Raw genomic sequence first — 18392 nt, forward strand, 5'->3', positions numbered from 1 at the left:
TCGCCGCCTCGTTTCTTTTGACTGTTGTGCCAGGCAGGAGCTGTTTGTTTCCTAGGGTTTCTATATACGGTGCTGGGCACTTCCCAGCCAGCCGTGGCCTCCCTGGCCCCCTGGGGCCTCTGTTCCCTGTGTGCAGGAAGTCTTTCATTCCCCTCTTATCTGCAAACCAGAAGATTTTGATGGCTATTTCTCCTGCTCCACGTCCCCTCCCTTTTTTTGGCCAGACACCTATAATTTTCCACTCTTTTTCTTCCAAAGGAGGTGACATTTAAGGGAAAACAATGCCATTGCTTTATTTAGCTCTTACCTATGATTTTTTTTTTTTTTTAATTATTCTTTTATGGCTCCCCTACTTATGAAGAACTGGACTTATAACTCTAAAGTGCTACAAATCTGACCTAGCAAAACCTCGGTGAGTCCTGGTTCACACACACATCCACATAAACTTGTTTACATCATGTCTATAAAAAAGCCGTATTCACTTCTTGGATCTTTGGCTAAGCTTTTAGATTTTTAAAGCCAGAAGGGGTCATCAGGTCACCTATGCTAAGCTGCTTTATAATTCCAGTCTTAGTATTTCACCCATTTCCCACTGTAGTGAGCCTAATAAATCATTTTCAGCTAAACGATATCTTTCAGAAAGGCATCCGCTCCAGATTTGAAGACTTCAAGAGGTGGAGAACCCACCATATCCGCCAGCAGCCTGGGTCATTCACCTTAGCAAAGCACTTAAAATATCTTCTGAGCAGAAACTGGTGTGCTATTCTGACCCATGATGCAATCTTATGGACAGGTCTTTTCCAGCTTCAGAAGAGCACATTTAAGTGACTGTATAAGGGACATAGTAAGGTGTCATATTATCCCATTCAACTAACTTAAAACTAGTGAAAGCTGCAGTTACCAGAGATGCATCCCTTTTTGTGGTGTACAGTGTGCTTGCTGGCTTCCACTGGCCTCACCTGAAGTCCCTATGATAATGGCCATGAAAAGGTAAAAGGGAATGGTTCAAGTATTATTGAAAACCGAGGGACCAGAACCCTGGGCATAAATATGAGGACTGTGACTTTGGCAGCTTGGAGGAAGGGAAGTTGTCTGTCCAAAAGGTCTTTCATGAGAAAGGACAATGTGTTTTTACTGCTTTATGACCTCCATACTGAGAGGAAACCCAGGTATTCTCAACCAGATATTTTACTCCCAGTCTGATCCAGACAGGCAGAAGGATGTGGGCTGTGCTGACTTGGTCCAACACCAGAAAAATCCCATGTCTACACTATCTTCATGCCATAGCCAGTTCATTGAATAATGAAAACATCAGCAGGTGCCTGCAAACAATTAGAGGGTAACCCACAAATGTAGACTGTTTTGGTACTAACACTGATTTAAAATTTCCAGCAGAGATAATGATCCCTACAGGAAATGTAAATGAAACTTATAAATATATAACAGAAAATCGGGCCACAGTACGGTTAAGATTACTTCTTTAGGTGCATCATTGCTATTGGTGCTTCATTTTCTAGAAAGCAGGCCACGGTAAAAGTGCAATGATATATTATTGTGAAACACTGTTTGGAAGCTCACTTGACCTTTCAATCTTGGTACTTTCTATATTAATCCCATGCTGCATAAATTATAAGAGGGAAGACAACTGTTTAGTTTCTTACTGTTCTGAACAAAGTCCTACAATGTTTTCTTTGCAGGCTGAAGCAATTCAGAGGCAACCAGGAAGGAGGCAGACAGCCCAGTTGTCTTCCCATGATACTGGTAACACAGACTGCACATCTAATTGCAAAACCAGAGAATAAGGAATGGAATTGCAGGCAGGGTTTTTTTTAAATTTTCAGAAAGACATAAATACAGGAGAGTGGAGGAAGAAAGGGTAATAGAAGACTAAGGAAGAGGATTTTATTCAATTCACTGACACTGTGGTACCTAAATTTGCTCTAGATTTATGGAAAGACTTTCAGAAGAGCAAAGAGGAGTTAAGCCCTGTCCGTGTCCCGTCCCGTCCCGTCCCATCCCCCCCCCAATTAATATTCAGTACAAATTACTCTCAGAGGCTTTGAACATTTCCCCACCAGGTACTTCAGAAAAGAAAAAAAAAACCCACCCCTCCAAAACAAAACATACAACTCAATCTGAGTTTTTTTCTCTCTGATTTATCAGACTAAATTAGAACTGTTTGATATGAAAATTTTGCCCAGAGGATTTAGATACATGTAAGCAATTTTCCTCTTATTCCCACCACACTATTGCATTCAAAAACATTTAAAGAACTTGTTAAAGTTGCCCAGTAGGTCTAATGGTTAACTCAAACCAATTACCTTGAGTAACATCAGTGCTTTCTTGAACTAATTTATCCTTGGCTATCTTCAGTGATCTGTCCCCTGAAGCTGCTTCTAAGTTCCCATGAAGTTTAACTCCAGTTTTTGGCTTCAGCGGAAGCAGAAATTGCCCAGTGCTGGGGCCGTGAGTTAAATCACTATTACAGATGATTACAGATCTACAAGGGAGGAGGTCAAGGGTGGGTGTTTGATATCACTTCTGAAACTGGAGGGACAAGTAAGAGAAGTGAAGAAAAAAGAGAGACAGTGGACTAAAAACTGATAGCCTGTAATTTCTAAGAAGTTTTAAACTGACTGTTTAACTGTCTTTGTTTTTTACTGATCTTGCTGGCAGCCTGAACAGCTGATGATATGGACTTCTGAGTTTCCAGATTCTAGCAGATTTGACACACATCAAATAAGCATTCAATTTTTGTATGGACCAGACTTGGAATTTGACCCAGCTCACCTGCTGGGTCTCCTTGCATCTTAAATCCTCTTCATTTCATTAAAATCACAATATACTGATCATCCTGAGGCAAAAAGGACCTCCAGAGCCTATAGAGGGAGTCCTACAAAAGGAACAAGTGTGAAACTCTTGAAGGCTATCTTATCCCCTCATTGAGTATTAATGGGATTTGTATTGATTCATTGATGGGAGATTACACTCCTTAGTGTCTTTGTCATTAATACCTATTGGCAAAATGTACGACATGTGGAAGGTCAATATCTCATCCATATCTTTTTTTTTTCCTAATTTCTAATGGCTCTGAGATAGCAACCAACCGCAAAAGGGGTTGTTAAAAGAGGGCCCAGCTACCAGCAGCCAAAAGGAAACCTTCAAACATTGATTTTTCACACACAGATTGGCTCTACTTCTTCCTACACAGACAGTACCAGAATGATAAAAAAAACACATTTGTACAAATATTTATACATATGGCTAATGAGAACACCTGGCATAGCAGGCAAGCTAATGGGAAAGAGATGGAATGGATGTGGATCTCACGGTGTGTATTGCATCCCAAGCAGCTTGTTTTCTCTACTGATGTCTCCTTCAAAGAGCCTTTTGCTCCATCGAATGAATGTGCTAGATCTACTGCCCTTGAAAACAGTTGGGTTCCCATTCTACCTCAGGGCGAAAGCAAAAGCCACCCCGCTTTGGAGGCAGGCTCATTAAAACCTTCATGTACCAGTGCTTTTGCAGAGATGTCTAGTAAGCTGGTGATGGCATTCAGATATAGACAGATGTCTCCTAGGACCTGGGCTGGCACCACCAATTTATCTCATGTTGACCACAAAATAACCATCACCTTCTAAAGACTTTCATTTATTACTAGTGACTGGTGAACCTCTGGAGGTTTGCTTGGGACAAATACCAATTCAGCTGCCAAACCTTATCTGAACTATCTGAACCTCTTGTGTCTAAAAAAATTGGGCTGGAAATCTCATCAGATAAGGATTTACTCTGTGATTGACTGTAGTTATTGCTTCCAGATGGGCTAGAATTACTGACATAACTGCCTTTTTGCTTGGTATTTGGTGTATCCAATTCTGGCTCAGAACCTAGGAAAAAAGTATAGGCTACTAAAAAATATACATGTATTTTATATTGTATACATTTGAATTTTCTAGTTTTCATTCTCCAGTCTCCATTTCCTAATTGCTCCTGAACTGCAGAGAAATCTAAATTTTTTTCATCAGACAGTCCTCTGATTCCAGTGAAATCTTTTGACATTGGCCTGCCTTGTTTTGGTAAGAGTCATAGTAAAAGTAAGTAATGAGAAAGGGTGGGAGTATGGTCATACCACCCTATTTAGGAGAGCTGCTGAATGAAAAGCCAGTATACATACAGATAACTGGAACTGTCTGCCTCAACTCTGACTCTTTTTCTTTTTTTCCTTATGAAAAAAAGTCTGATAAAGAAAGTATTCTGTTCAAAAGATGCCCACAATTCCATTTCTAAATATTTTCTATGATAATCTAAATGTTTGCAATGTACTAGATTTTTAAGTGTAATGTTTTATTCAGTCAAATAAGTATTTTTTTTTTTTTTTTCTTTCTCATTTCTTAGTTTGCTGACATTTTTGGAAATTGTTTATTGGTGTTGATTGACAACTGTTCCCACCTACTTGGACAGACTTTTTCTGAACAAGCAGAAAACTGAAAATTCCTTTCCCTTACCCTTATGGAATAAAACAAAGGCTACTGTAGCAGTAAACAGGCAACCAAAATCCTCCAGAAAGACAATATCATTGGTAGGAGGGAAAAGTCAGGCACTGATGGTGGCCCAGGACTCTGAGAATGAGAAACTTGAACTTTACATCAGAAGTGCAAGGATCCACAGAGAAGCTGAGATTGTCTGGATGGTTTTTTAGTGTCAAGTCTTTGCTTAGACCATGTTAGCCACTAGCAGGTGCACCACAGGGCTTGAGATAAAAGGGCAACAGGAGTTGGTAGGTTTGAAAAAGTAAAGTGTATCTTACAAATGAGAAAAAAAAATATCCATTACTGTAAATCTGTGATATGCTCACAAGCACCATGTGAATTTGATGGTGCGGCATCTTCATGCAGGGTCACCTAGTGATTAGGAAGGGAAGAATTCCCAAATGAGTAGAGGTCAATGGTCCTGCTAGCTCTCTAGCCTGTCTCTGACAGTGCCAATTTTAAAAGATGAACTGTGGAGTAGTTTCCCAAGGGAAGCAGTGGAAGTCCCGTGTCAGGGGACTTTTACAACTAGACCAGATAAAACACTAGAAAATGTACTGTAGCTGTAGCGACCAATTCTGCATCAGCAGGGAGATGGATTGAATGATCTAATATGGCTCTTCCATCTGCAATTCCTGCGAGTCTATGAATCACATTTCTGTGTGGCAATGCAGCCGAGTAAATACAGTGCAGAGCAGCATCATCAGCTATCTTGGTATCTCTGTAACAGTAACATGAGTAAATTAGGCAGACAAATTCCAAAAAGGGATATATTTGACTCTCTGGTTCTAAATCCATCTGTTCAAACTGGCTATAGTACAGTATGCTACTGCTAATTCCTAAGTGATTCAGCCTGGATAACAAGATATTTTGTGTCAGGTATGCTATTAGCAAAGAACTAAACCATTATTAGTTCATGTTTTGTTGTACAGAGCTGGTGTTTCTTAACTCAGCCGGCACATTTTGGATTAATACAAAGACTGACCAAGCTATCTATAGCCTCTGTGAATTTTAACTTTAACCATATGGAAGGATCTTGTAAAAGTAGACTATAAAAATTGAAAATATGTCAGTTTAAGATGTAAAATGTCTTCTGACTGGAAAAGCAAGGGTGGAGGGATTGAAACATCCTATTACCAGACAAATGAGCTCAAGCTTCATCCTGGTCCTGTGCCCAGATGATCCAGACATAAATGAATTCATGGACAGTTGGGTGGGTGTCAAAGCTAACCAGATTTCAGATTAAGCAAACATTACTTTTGTGCACCCAACCAAGCCCAGTGGGTCAACTAGGCTTAGAAAGACCTAATTTTGTTGATTGATTTGGGAAAGAGAAGTATCGAACATATCAAACTTCACTTTCAACAGTAATCACTACTGGACAGAATAACATGAAACATATTTGCATGGTACGTCTATTGAAATAAGGGCCATATACAGAGATGTTACACACTTGACAAAAAGTCCGATGTTTCACTCTGATACATTTACTTAACAGAAGAAATTTCTTTAGCAGCCTGGAAGATACTTTTAGCTGTTTTTCATAAATCAACAGAAAAGCAAGTGTTTATGACTTTTCTTGTCCTTTTTATTCTGGTTGCAAACTCCTACAACACCAACCACCAAAGGCTTGTTTTTCTCATCACTGCTCAATCCTTCCCCTCACAGCCATGATCTTTCACAGCCCTTCTTAACTATCTTCATAAAGTGTTACTCCATTTTCTGCGTTTGTAGCGTGATGTTTCTGCCACATGCTGTGGGATCATATTTGATGACTTGTGGTCCCAAAAAGCCTTGGCCCCCTAACTGGCTTCTGAGAGTGCCAGAAGGAGTCACCTCAGAGCATCACTTCTAATGGTGGAAGCCTGCATCACTAGAGGATTGAATTAGAAAGGCAATCCTCATTAGATTTCTAAGATTTAACACTATGTTTGAAGTTCTTCCGTCTCAAGTGCAAACAGTGTAATTTGGGAAGAGTGATTATTACTGCATAAATACCTGTCTATGTAGACCTATCCAGGTAGCTGTATGCTCACAGCATGTACTGCACATCTGAACAGAAGAACTGGACATTCATACAGGATATCATTCGGGACTGTATGCCTACATATATTTGTGTGTATGTGTATGCCAACCGCACCACTGAATGTGTAGGTTTTTAGTTGTCAACAGGCCTTGTTGAGTACCCTGACTGACTATTCATGAAGATACTGGAGAATTCAGTTTCATGACATTCAGACCTGTTGATTTATTCATTCTGAACGGCAGCATCTTTTCTTCACTATTCTTCATTCATTTTTCCCTTGTTTAAAAAGTTTCATTCACTCAGTCATAAATAAGTAAGTAAATAAATAAATAACCAGCACGTGGCTTGGGTAACCAATTCCACACCTTTGTGGAGAATGAAATTGAACTGTTTATAAATAAACCATAAGCTGAAATGTGTTTGCATAAACTATTTGATAAACACTTAGGAAGAGAGCTATTGGGAAAAAAATCCATCTTCATATTTTTCACTGTGAAAATGAAAACCATTTTCAGGGAGGGGAAATGTTCGCACCTTTTCCTCTATTTTTGGGCTGACTCAGTATAAAATCCATTAACAGAAAATGTTGAAATTGGTAACAGATTACTGCTTGAACTTAATAGTTAAAAAGTTTTTCCACTAATACTAAAAAAATGAATTGGTCATGTTTATTACTGTTAAGGGGGACTGTCTGTCTGTAGCTGTCTTAAGGTTTGGCACCTGATCTGGACAAATCAACCAAATCCCCTTGACAGTAAAAAGAAAGAAACAGGCTCCTTTCCAGGACTACCCAGCCCAGCCCAAGCAAGACATCTGCAGTAGGTGGTATGAAGAGCTATGGAGAGACAACTTGGACAAGTAGCTTCTTTCATCTAGCTTTTGGCTAGCTAAAGCTGGATTAGATGAGCACCCCCATAAGATCCTATCAAACCAAGATAACATTTGTTTCCAATGTTATTTAGTGTTGTTACTCAACTACCAAAGGACCTATGAACATCAGATGAGCTATGTCTGTATAAACCCAGTAATAACAAAATGCAGCATCTTTGCCATAGCTGTGGAATGAAAGCCAGCATTTAATAATTGGATGTTTATGTTTACATTATATCTGTTTTGTACCTGGATTTACTAGAAAGGAATCTACAATTACAACAAACAAACTGTTTATACGACTTCAGGGCAAAATAGACTGCAAAAGCTGCAGAACTCAGTAAGGATTTTTATTACCTGTAGGTTTCTGGATTAGGCAAGGCATACGCTGAGAGGTTTGTACTACAATATAGCCCCCAAACTTAAATGTTGTGACATTAGCAAGTAGCTTATAATTAAAGTATGTTGCCATTTCACCAGGCTTTCATTTATAGTAGAAAGTGCAAATTCTATTCTATGTGAACTTTAGATACATCCAACTTTTTTCTTTGTTCTTTTCTTTAAAGCTTTGCAACAAATGCATCTCCATATGCTTATATTAGTTAATCTAGTATTAAACATATTGGCTGTGCAAAATGTTGGCATGCATTAATAAATGTTTTCATTTTTTTATTCTTTTTTTTTTCCCCTTACTTTAAATTCTTCCTTTGACTACACAAGCAACAGCTGTCTAGCTTCCTGTTCAGTACTGGATCTAATGCCTCTACAGAAATCTAGGTCAAAACACTTGGAATGCATGAATATCAAACAGAGTTTTCAAAACAGCAAATGAATACATCTTTAACTGGTGACATTTTCCTGTAGCATATGGCTGCAAGCTCAGGGGACTGCATGCTTTTTTGATGAATATGTTCCGTCAAAAACTAAGGAATGGCAGTGGGCTCATATCACCTTCTGTTTTGCCTTATGAAATGATAATGCAAACTCTTAAATGGATACTACTATCACAAGACTTCTGCCTTTTGTCCAATCCCAAAGTAGTACAAGGCCTAGTGGTTAAGAGCCTAACTCTTTGGTCATGTTAAAGTATAAAAGATAACTGTCAAAGATGCTTTTTTGTAAAGCACTTGCCCATGTCACAGAGGGCGTAAGATTACCTGCATTTCCATACTAGTGGAAAACAGCAACATACGGTAGCAGGAAAGAGGTACAGATTAATTCTAAAATTCTGTGAGGACATTAAACCATGCATATAATTTCTGCAAAAGAATGGCACGATATAACAAAGGTAATATTAATATAGTTTAGCTTGCCAGCACAACTATGCAGGGAAAGTTGTACATTTTTAATGATAGAAATAAGAGAAGAAAAGAATAAACTAAAATTAAAGTGCCAGCATCTCAATAAACCCCATATCAACACTAAAGTGACAGTCCAAAGAAAGCTGCTCTAACAAGCTTGTCTGTTATTCTCCGAGAAGAAAGCATGGGTTTGGCAGCAACACCAGAGCCTGTTGAATAATTAACTAACTACCGATTCTGACCAGTAGGAAATGATGAAGCTATTATTTCTGATCATGTATTCATCTTCCCAAATAACAAAAAACCTTCATGTCTAGTCTCCCTTTAGGTTCATGAAGCAGGTAGAAAATCATCTAATTAAATACTTCCGAATATTCCATCAGACCTAGGGCCGGAGATGCATGTCAGCTGGAAGCACAGAGTGGCTCACTCGCAGGACTTGCAGGGGATTGTGCAGGGGCTTAAAATATCATTGTGGCCAAGGTCTTTGCAGGTTCTGACCTCCAATACCCTGTGGGATGTAGTGGGGCAAAAAATGCTGAATTCAGGCCTGTTTAAAACAGCCAGCAGGTTTTTTCTGGGTTGACACTCATGGAGCAAATGTGAGAGTTGAGCCCATTTAGATCAACTATGATTTTATGAAATTGTGCTTTTATATAAAAGTCTGCTTTTAAACATCTACTTGGGTAACGTAAAGGTTCTGTGTTGCTGAGCATGTATCAGGGCTTCTTCTATATTGTGAAGTCACTTTTCAGTTATGTAGACCACCCCCACTTTCTGTCATCCTTTGTCTCCCAAGCTCCATATTAAAACAACCAAGAATGCAAATTTCATTGTCCCTCCCTGATATTTCACTAGTCTCACACCACCTTGCTGGCTCAGCTTGTAGCTCCAGGAAGAGACTGGGAAAATAGAGTCTGAGAGGGAAAGAATTTCAGAATTCAGTGGATTTTGAACAGTTTTTTAAGAGTTCTTGTAAACAAAACCAGTTTACTAAAAGATGGAAGCATGGACTAATGAAAAGTACAAATAAAGAATGGCTATCATTAGCCTCCTAGGTACTCCTCACAGTTCATAGGAAGTATATCTGGTTTTGAAGCCATTTCAGGCAGGTGCTTGATATATATTTTGCAAAAAAGTGATTTGTTAAATAAAATTGAAAAGTATCAATCCTTTTGAAATTGATAGTTTTATTTCCCCTGCATTTCTCTACCATTTCTAAGTGCAGCTTTGGAAACATGCAGTCTCTTCCGTCCCCCCGCTTCCCCCCTTTGTCTCCCTTGCTGTCTTTTATATATCTTATTGTCAGTCAGGTGAAACTTCATTACATTTAACCCTAGAAAGGGAACAGCAAGTGTTTAACCTTCACACTATGAGCAAATGTATTTCTTATAAATATCCCTATCAACATAGTATCTATAGTAGGGGTTAACTGATTAAATTATGTATGTATTTAATCACTGGTGACCCCTCCTTTGTGTCACTCAGTGGTCCACTTAATATTTTCTCCCTGGTTGAGAAATATTAACAATTCATCCCATATTATCCATTTGAATTACTGCCCTATAGTTTAGCAAAACAAAAAAAAGGCCATTTTCACAAAGCCTTTCTGAGAAGTTGGATGAGATTTTTTTTTAATACATTCTCTGCAATTATGACACTGCAAATTTTTATTGTTGCAATGTTTTAACTTAGATACATTTGCTTTATCGGGAAAGTAATCAAATTTACATTCATTTGACGTTAGGTAAATGAACCAAAATACCCGGTTGATACAGGATAAGAAGTAACAAATCAAATAATTTCATTTTGAAGATAAGGATATACTTTCTCTGAAATCAACAGAAAAAAATATTACAACTTAGTTGTACTTTCTTTAGTTCTAGAATTCCTCTATTAAATTAAACAGAAGGAGCTCTATACTTACCTATCTGTCCAGCTATGGGAAAGAGAAAGAAAGCAAAGCTACACAGCTAACTGAGCAGGGACAGTAATGTTTGAGCTATGAAAGCAAAGCTCATTTATGTTCTAAGCTTATTTTATTTTTCTTAAATCAACATTAAGAAGGAAAAGTTGAGATATTAATTACCCGTTTACTGCCAATGTAGCGGAAAATGTAATTTATAGACCACTTGCAAAAAAGTGCTTGCTTAATTTAAGAACTCAAATTATTCAAATAACATTTTGAATTTGATTATTCGTATAATTGAAATGTTGCTTTCACAGCCTGAATTACTTCTCTGAGTTATAACCTGAGCAACAGTTAACTAAGACCACACTCACTGTGGAGATTATCACAAATGTGAGTAGGAAAAGCAGAGAGACTAAGCCAACATACAGCATTTACCTGGGGAAATTTATGGGGAAAGCATTAAGTTTTAATTTGAATTTGGGGGTTCCATGGGCTTTAGCAGCTCTCTACACACTGAGTTGCCACCACTCCATTTATTTTTCGGTATGGACTAGGATCAAATTAATTTGTTCCCACAAATCTGCATTCCTGAAATGAGTGATATGAAGAAACCAAATTGTCTACATCTGAACTGGCTGACTGTGCCTTTGATCAAGCGCCACTCACTGCATTGTGACCAAGGCACAACTGAATTTATATTCTGGTCCACCAACTCAGAAATTTTGGAAATGCAGCTATATAGATGTTGATCTGAAGTTTGCCCAGTCCTTCTGTAAGGCCTTCCTGAAATCTCTATGGAATCCTGCCACTAAATATATTCTGTGGAAAATTTACACTGAAAGCAGGGATACCACTTCAGAAATTCTGACATGAATAATATGAAATGTATTTCCCTTTCCTGCAATGCCAAGAAAAATGGGGCAGAATCAATACAGCTAGATACAGGCTGTCTATTGAGTCAAATCTTCATTTTGCTTAGCAAAGATACCTTTGAGTTCAAAGCTATCAGCCTGTATCTTTTCAATTTAAAAAATAAGTGTTTCCTATCCATAATAAGAGGAAGAATGAGATTAAATGGGATGAAAGATAAATGCAACATTTCATACTTGGCACCTAAAACACTCATGGAAATAAACCTTCTGAAGCACAGAGCATCTGAGGCTTTAGTGAAACTGGAGAAGACCTACTTTATATTTAAAAAATGGATTAAGATATTTAAACAATCTTGCATCTATAAGGAAGGAGTCTCACCTGGTCTAGAGCAAGTTTGATTCCAATGCACCTGGATTTTCTTAGTAATAGCATCTCAGCTTTTCCAGGATTTAGAAAAGAGATTCAGACAGATCGGACACTTTTAGGATTCCTATTTGTATATAATTTTTAAATTCTCTACAGTAAATACATGCCAATTATTTTTTATTTAATATGTAAATGATATTATAGTTAATTATTAGATATAATCATTAGAAGTAATTTATTATTCTTGGCACAATTTCCATGATATTCTCCTCCTCTCTCTACCTGGCTGTTAGTGAAGCCAAGGGATCCTCTGGAGATGCAGAAGCTCATGTTTAGGTATCTGACTATAGGAGAAAAAAATTTTCCATGAAAGAAGGAAGCTCAGATACATGACAAAAAGTCATAATGGGAGGAGATGCACTCAAAAAAAGTTTCTTAATTCTCATGTGTCTGGATGGAGATGACTGGTGTACATTCTTTAACTCGGGCAAGCAAATTAACTTCCTTCAGTCTCTCCAAATGAGTGAAAATTTTTTACTGAAAAATATAAATAGTAACAATTAATACCTTACCCTGAGGTATACTCAGAAAGCCTAGGCAGTGTTTATAAACTAGTAAAAATGAAGTATTGTAATAAAAAAGTGCCCCACAGCTTTAGGTGTAGGTATTTTTGCTTATGTTATATACGACTAGAAGTTCTCAGGAAAACATATTAGTCCATCATGAAAACTTCTTTGCACCCTGATGTTGTTATTGCAGATCTAATGGCATCCTGCTAAATCAAACAAATCAAAACAGACCTCAAACTGTGGGATTTGAAAAGGAAATGTGATGATTCATGTCTTATCGAGTTTAAATACCTAACTCGATCAGAATCTGAAAATCCTATCCATAATCGGAGACTTAGTGTATAGCAAGTTGGAAAGATTTTAAATGACAGATGAGCTTTCAGAATTATGGATGAAATTAAGTAGAAGCTTTTTTTTTCCCGAATTCTCAATGTCTCCAACAACTATGCTTCGTACTTTGCTGCTGAGAATATGAAACACTTGGACAGCCAATGGCATGATATTTTCTGTTAGGTTTTTTTTCACACCCTTCTTTCCCAGCTTGTCTTTTCTTGTCTAGTCTTTTCTTTTCTAAACAAGCCTAATTCACTCTTCACATTTCAGCTTCCCCATCCTCCAATCTTTATTATTCTTTCCTTCTAGTCAGCCTGCCTTTCAGCTAGGAAAAAGAGGGGTTAATAAAGCCATGATTAAGCTGTAAAAGGCTGACATTTAGATATCAACTATGAATCAACAGCTAAAGTATTAGTGGAAATGATTTTTTAATTTCTTTTTTCTCTAAGATGGGCACCCTCTGCTGCAGCTCTTCTCTTTCATGTATTCCCCTTTTTCAAGGTGCAAGGGGACGAACTACAAGTTGTGTCACTACATCCATGGCCTTTCCCCATTGTATGCTCGCCTTCCGAGTCTCGAGGATAAAAATTCAGAATCTTTTTGCCCTGAAAAACTAAAGGTGGAGTTATTAAACACAGTGGAGCGGCTTATCTCGGGAGCATTTTACCCTCGCTCACAGACAGCCAACTGAGGCGGGAGCCAAACTAGACAGAGAGAGACGGAGGAGAGGAGAGAGGCGGCACAGAGACCCCATTAGTGATTCCCCCACCGCAGTCTGAGTGGCAGCTGGGAACAAGGCACTAACTGTTTGCCCGTTGCCCATTCTTGTGTTATTGGGTAAAATAAAAGTTCTTTTCTCTGAGAATCTTTGTACAATAAAACAACTCTCAGTCATTCGCGAGTCAGGGGCGAGGAGAAAAGGGCCTCAGTGTAAAGTGCTGCAAACTGGCACATTGTTTCCAGTCATTTTCTCACTATTCACATATAAGGGGAAAGAAGTGGGGGAAAAAAAAGGGCAGAGGGATGAGAAAGGAGCGGGAGGGAGGAGGGGCGACTCAGGGTATCTTTTGACAGAAATGTCAGATGTGGGGGGCTGTTGGGGGAGGAGAGGGTGAAGTGTGTGTCTAAGGAGGGCAAGTTTTGCCTGAAAGTCTCCAGCTGAACTTCTGGCCACGCGCTTCCCCCAGCTCTGACTCTTTGCCCGTCCTTGTTTTCTCTGTTTGGGCAAGATGGGATAGACACCAGCTCTATGAGACCCGGAGGTCAGAGTGATCCAAACACTGCTCTGCAGAGAAAGGACAAGATAGGCACTTCTCTCCCTCCCCTTGTTGCATTTCTTGAGGTTTTCCTAATAACAGACACATTTAGCAATTTAATTAGCAGGAACTCTACAGAGCTGAAGGTCTGACTCCTGCACATGACATCTTATATTTCCAGGGATCAACAGCATAATAAATAGCCAGACAAAGGTTTTTAATGAAATCTTTTATTCAAGAGTCTCACATGAACTTGGGTTATATTGGGTGTTTCCACAATAATAATAATTAAAAAACTAGAGCCACGTGACACTAGTTAATGTGCAAAGTAGGGCACAGCAACTCCTTGAACCAGAACAGCATAACTTCTCTACCACCTGGATGAAGAAGCACCTAGAAGCCCTGGTCACAGCTCCTCTGCTGAGAAGCTACCTACTAAGCCCTGAACTCAGGAGAAAAGCTTTTACTCCAGAAAAAAATTCAGGACCTTTAAAATCATTCTGAAGTGACAACACAAGCAAACACAGGATTAGTGGCACCACAATGAAGATTCTGGTATTTCCTTCATGGTTCCTTTAGAGTAGGAAAGACAAAATCATCTTAAAAGGGACAAGGATAATGTGATCTGAAAGTAAGGAGAACTTAGAGGACTCATAAAGAACTGGTAGGTAAGAGTAAGGCGTGCCAGCAGGAGCCATGGAAAATTATGGCACAGCATTAGCTTGATGACTAATTTATTCTCATGCCATGGCCTGGACGTAGACCCAGGCTGAACAGAGACGCTGCTGCATTTCTTGAACATGCCCACATCAAGCCATCAGCAAGACATGCTCTGTGGGCTGGTACCAATGGGAGACTCTAACTCCCCCAAACTTTCCGCTCAGAAATCCCATATACGATTATACACATCATGGAGTCCTCAGTGAATGCCCCTTCTTTGAGTCTCACTCTGTAACTTAAGTTACCATGAGATTTTAATTCGGTAGAGGGAGCTGTGGGTGAGAGTGACACAGTTCCAGCTGAGGGAAGATTGATTGTGTTCATTCAGTCCCCAAAGCCTGCAAATGCTCCCTGTTTATTTTATTCAAGTTCTTGTTACAACACATCCCTGAGTTGCCAAGTAATTTTTTTCCACTAGCAAAAGTTCTTTCCTTTTCCCTGCTCACTTATCTGATACAATCAATCCCAAGAGCACTCTGGTATTTCACTCTGGTTTTGCCCCCCTGGTGCCCAATCTGTTTCCTGATGGCTATGTGTATTACACCAGAGAGAGCTCAGTGTTTTATAGAGCTCATACATACTTGGCTGCCACTTGTTTTATATTTAAATATGGTACTAAGCTGGATCAGATATGTTCCCAGCTTTGGGATGGCCAGGACCCATGATCTGAGCAATTCAATCTAGGTTATCTCTAATGCCATTGGCAAGCATCTTTGTTTAGTAAATGGGTGTTAAAAAACAACATATACGGTGATTTTGCATTATGATTACAATGATTTCATAGCTTCATGGCTGCCAGTTGAGGCATACGTAATGCTAGAGAAATAGTTCTATCACTTGAATTGTCATCCAGTAAAAATAAAAATTATTGGCCAGAGACTAAAGGATAAAGTAAGTTCAAGTACTGGAGCAGAAGTTTGTGAGCCAGAACTGACCCGGCAGAAGCTAGAAGTACATTTGCACATAACCTAGTAAATTATGTATTTGTCCACTCAGTAAGTGTAAAAAATGTCAGCCCACTCAGCAAGAAGAGAGTGTGTTGCACCAAGATGGGTACTGTTACCTTCAGGGCAACTGAGGAGCCCCTGTCTCTCCTACCTTCCCATGGTGTCTGAAAGCTTTATTTGAGCACAACCTGCAAACTGTAATTGGCAAGGGCTGTAACAGCTGGCCTCACAAGACTCTGCTCAGCAAAACTGAAGTAGATGTCTCTTTGTGGGCTCTTATCTTTCAAACATAACTAGTTTTCTGAATTCAAAATTGGACTGAATAATTAACACTGTCATTAATAAGCTACAGAAAATTTTTGTACAAACTGAACTGAACAGGAAAATAAAAAATAGCATGGAAGCAACAGTTTATTTGCACTACTTTTCCACTAGCTTCCATTTTTACTTTCCTCTTGCTTCACATGTAGTCTATGTAGGCTGAAAGCTCTTCAGAGTATGAACCATGTCTTTATATTTGTAATTATAAAGTGCAATCCACGCTGATGTCTCTCCCCATTATTCATCAACACTAACACACTAACTTGCTCATGGGTTCAACTGTGTTCTTACACAAGATGGTGATGACAGTTTTCAACAGAAAATTGCAGAGTAATGGTACATGAAGTAGAGGCCATCCTATGAATTCACATCTGATAGTACTTTTTGGCACATTCAAATTTGGAAAAATCCATGAAAAGTCAGTTTTACACTGAAATTCCTTGGTAAGATTCCCGTGCTGTTCCTAATTTTGACTTGTACTTGAAATGAGTATTGTAGCTTCACATTCCAGCTCTGTGGCTGGAGGTGGATCTACTTTTCTGTGGAAGGGTAGGAGAACAGGTCAGACACAGGTTTGGAAAGTTTCATAGAACTGCCTGTGGAGCAGAAACACTCACTTGACAGCTTCTCTCTGTTTAGTGTCAGATGAAAATTACCCTTTTTGCGATACTTTACAGCATAGTTGAAACTGCTTTGTCTCATTAGTCCAGTCAACAACCTCTTGCTTGTGTGAATTATGAGAAACCTTTATGTTCATAAGCACAGGATTTAAATGTAGTGAGAAAAGCAGACAGGAGCCAAACATCCACAGGTACTTATTGAGTCTAATTTTGTGCCATTAGAATTAGCAGCAGTGTCATAACTGCTGCTACTATTATTATTATTACTACTAATATTATTTTCTGTTGCTCTACCATGATGTCAAAAGGCTTTAAAGCAAGATAAACAGGAAATTTGAAAAACACTTCAAAATTAGCATGCAGCTATTAGAAAAGTCTGTAAAAACTTATGGTCTTGTTAATGCGATGTTGTGTGAAAAATTTCTTGAGACCATTTCTCTTGCAAGGTATCACGATGAGCACACAGGAGGTTTGAAATGATGAAGGTGTGGAGAATGAAGAAAAACAACATGTGGCCATTGGACTAAGAAGACAAGAGTCAAAGATTTCCCAGTGTTAAATTTGCATCTGGCTCATGCATCTATTCAGCTGTGCACCAGCATGACTTGCAGTTGTTATCTTATTACAATTATTACTTAAACATTTGCTTTGTTATTTAAACCTATACGAAACTCTCCTTTCCCTGGGAGTTTTGGGTCTAGAGACAGTGAAACCCAGGGGTGTTGAGTCTGTGACTAGGAACTCCTGAATGCTGATCCTGCCCCTGCTGCTCATTTACTTGCTGATTTGGAGACCACTGTTTCATCTTCCTGAGGAATAACCACCTTCATCCAGCAAAACTAGTGGCTGAGTCCCTATTACTCCCATTATTTAATGCAGCAAGCACATTGCATGAAGGTACAGCTGACATACAATTTATTGTGGTTTTTTCTCTTTGCTGTCCCATCTTCCAACTAGTTAAAAATTGAAAGCCACAGATAAAATAGGAGGGAAATAACAAATTCAACTTTTAAATGAGAATTGCAGCAGGTAGAGTTTTCCAATGGCCTTTGAATTCCAGCACAGCTTCATGGTTTCAGAGGCTTATAAATGACAGTAGCATTTTAACCCTAAAATGTGTCATGAAAATGAAACTGGAGAGTTTGCTGTGCAATTCTGACTTCAGAAAGTATGCTATATGGCAGAACCTTCCAGCTCAAACATCTTTTCTTTTAGCAGCCACAGTCAGAGCCATGACTGAGGTACAAAAATGTGCTGGTGCTCCCTGGAGCAGAAAGTTGAGACGACTGCATCTGTACCAACAAAACTATACATCTATAAGCAAATACAATATTTTATGCCGTAAATAAATTTATTTTTATTAGTATGATATTTACATTAAAAAAAAATCGTTATGATTGTGATCATTGCATTGTCAAAATGGTTCAAGTCTGGCTTTTTGTAGGTCTCCAGAAAGTTTTGCAAATGAGTTCCATATCATCTGAACTATTCTTTAAACTCCAGCTTTGACTTTGAAGTGACTTTCATGAATATCACTACAAATGCAAGCATGCCGATGATCTTTCCTCTAAATTTGACATCTGAGCCCAAAAGGACTGAACTTAGTTAAGAATCATTTAACTGAAGAGCACTCTTTGAAGGATCTTCCTTTACCACTACTTATCTTTAAACAAAAGCAAGTATACACAAACACACAGCCATACAGATCCCAAATCTCTGAATAAACTCATAACTCTTTGTGTACAGTGT

This window comes from Accipiter gentilis, chromosome 10 (assembly GCF_929443795.1).
Source record: "Accipiter gentilis chromosome 10, bAccGen1.1, whole genome shotgun sequence".
NCBI classification, from domain to species: domain Eukaryota; kingdom Metazoa; phylum Chordata; class Aves; order Accipitriformes; family Accipitridae; genus Astur; species Astur gentilis.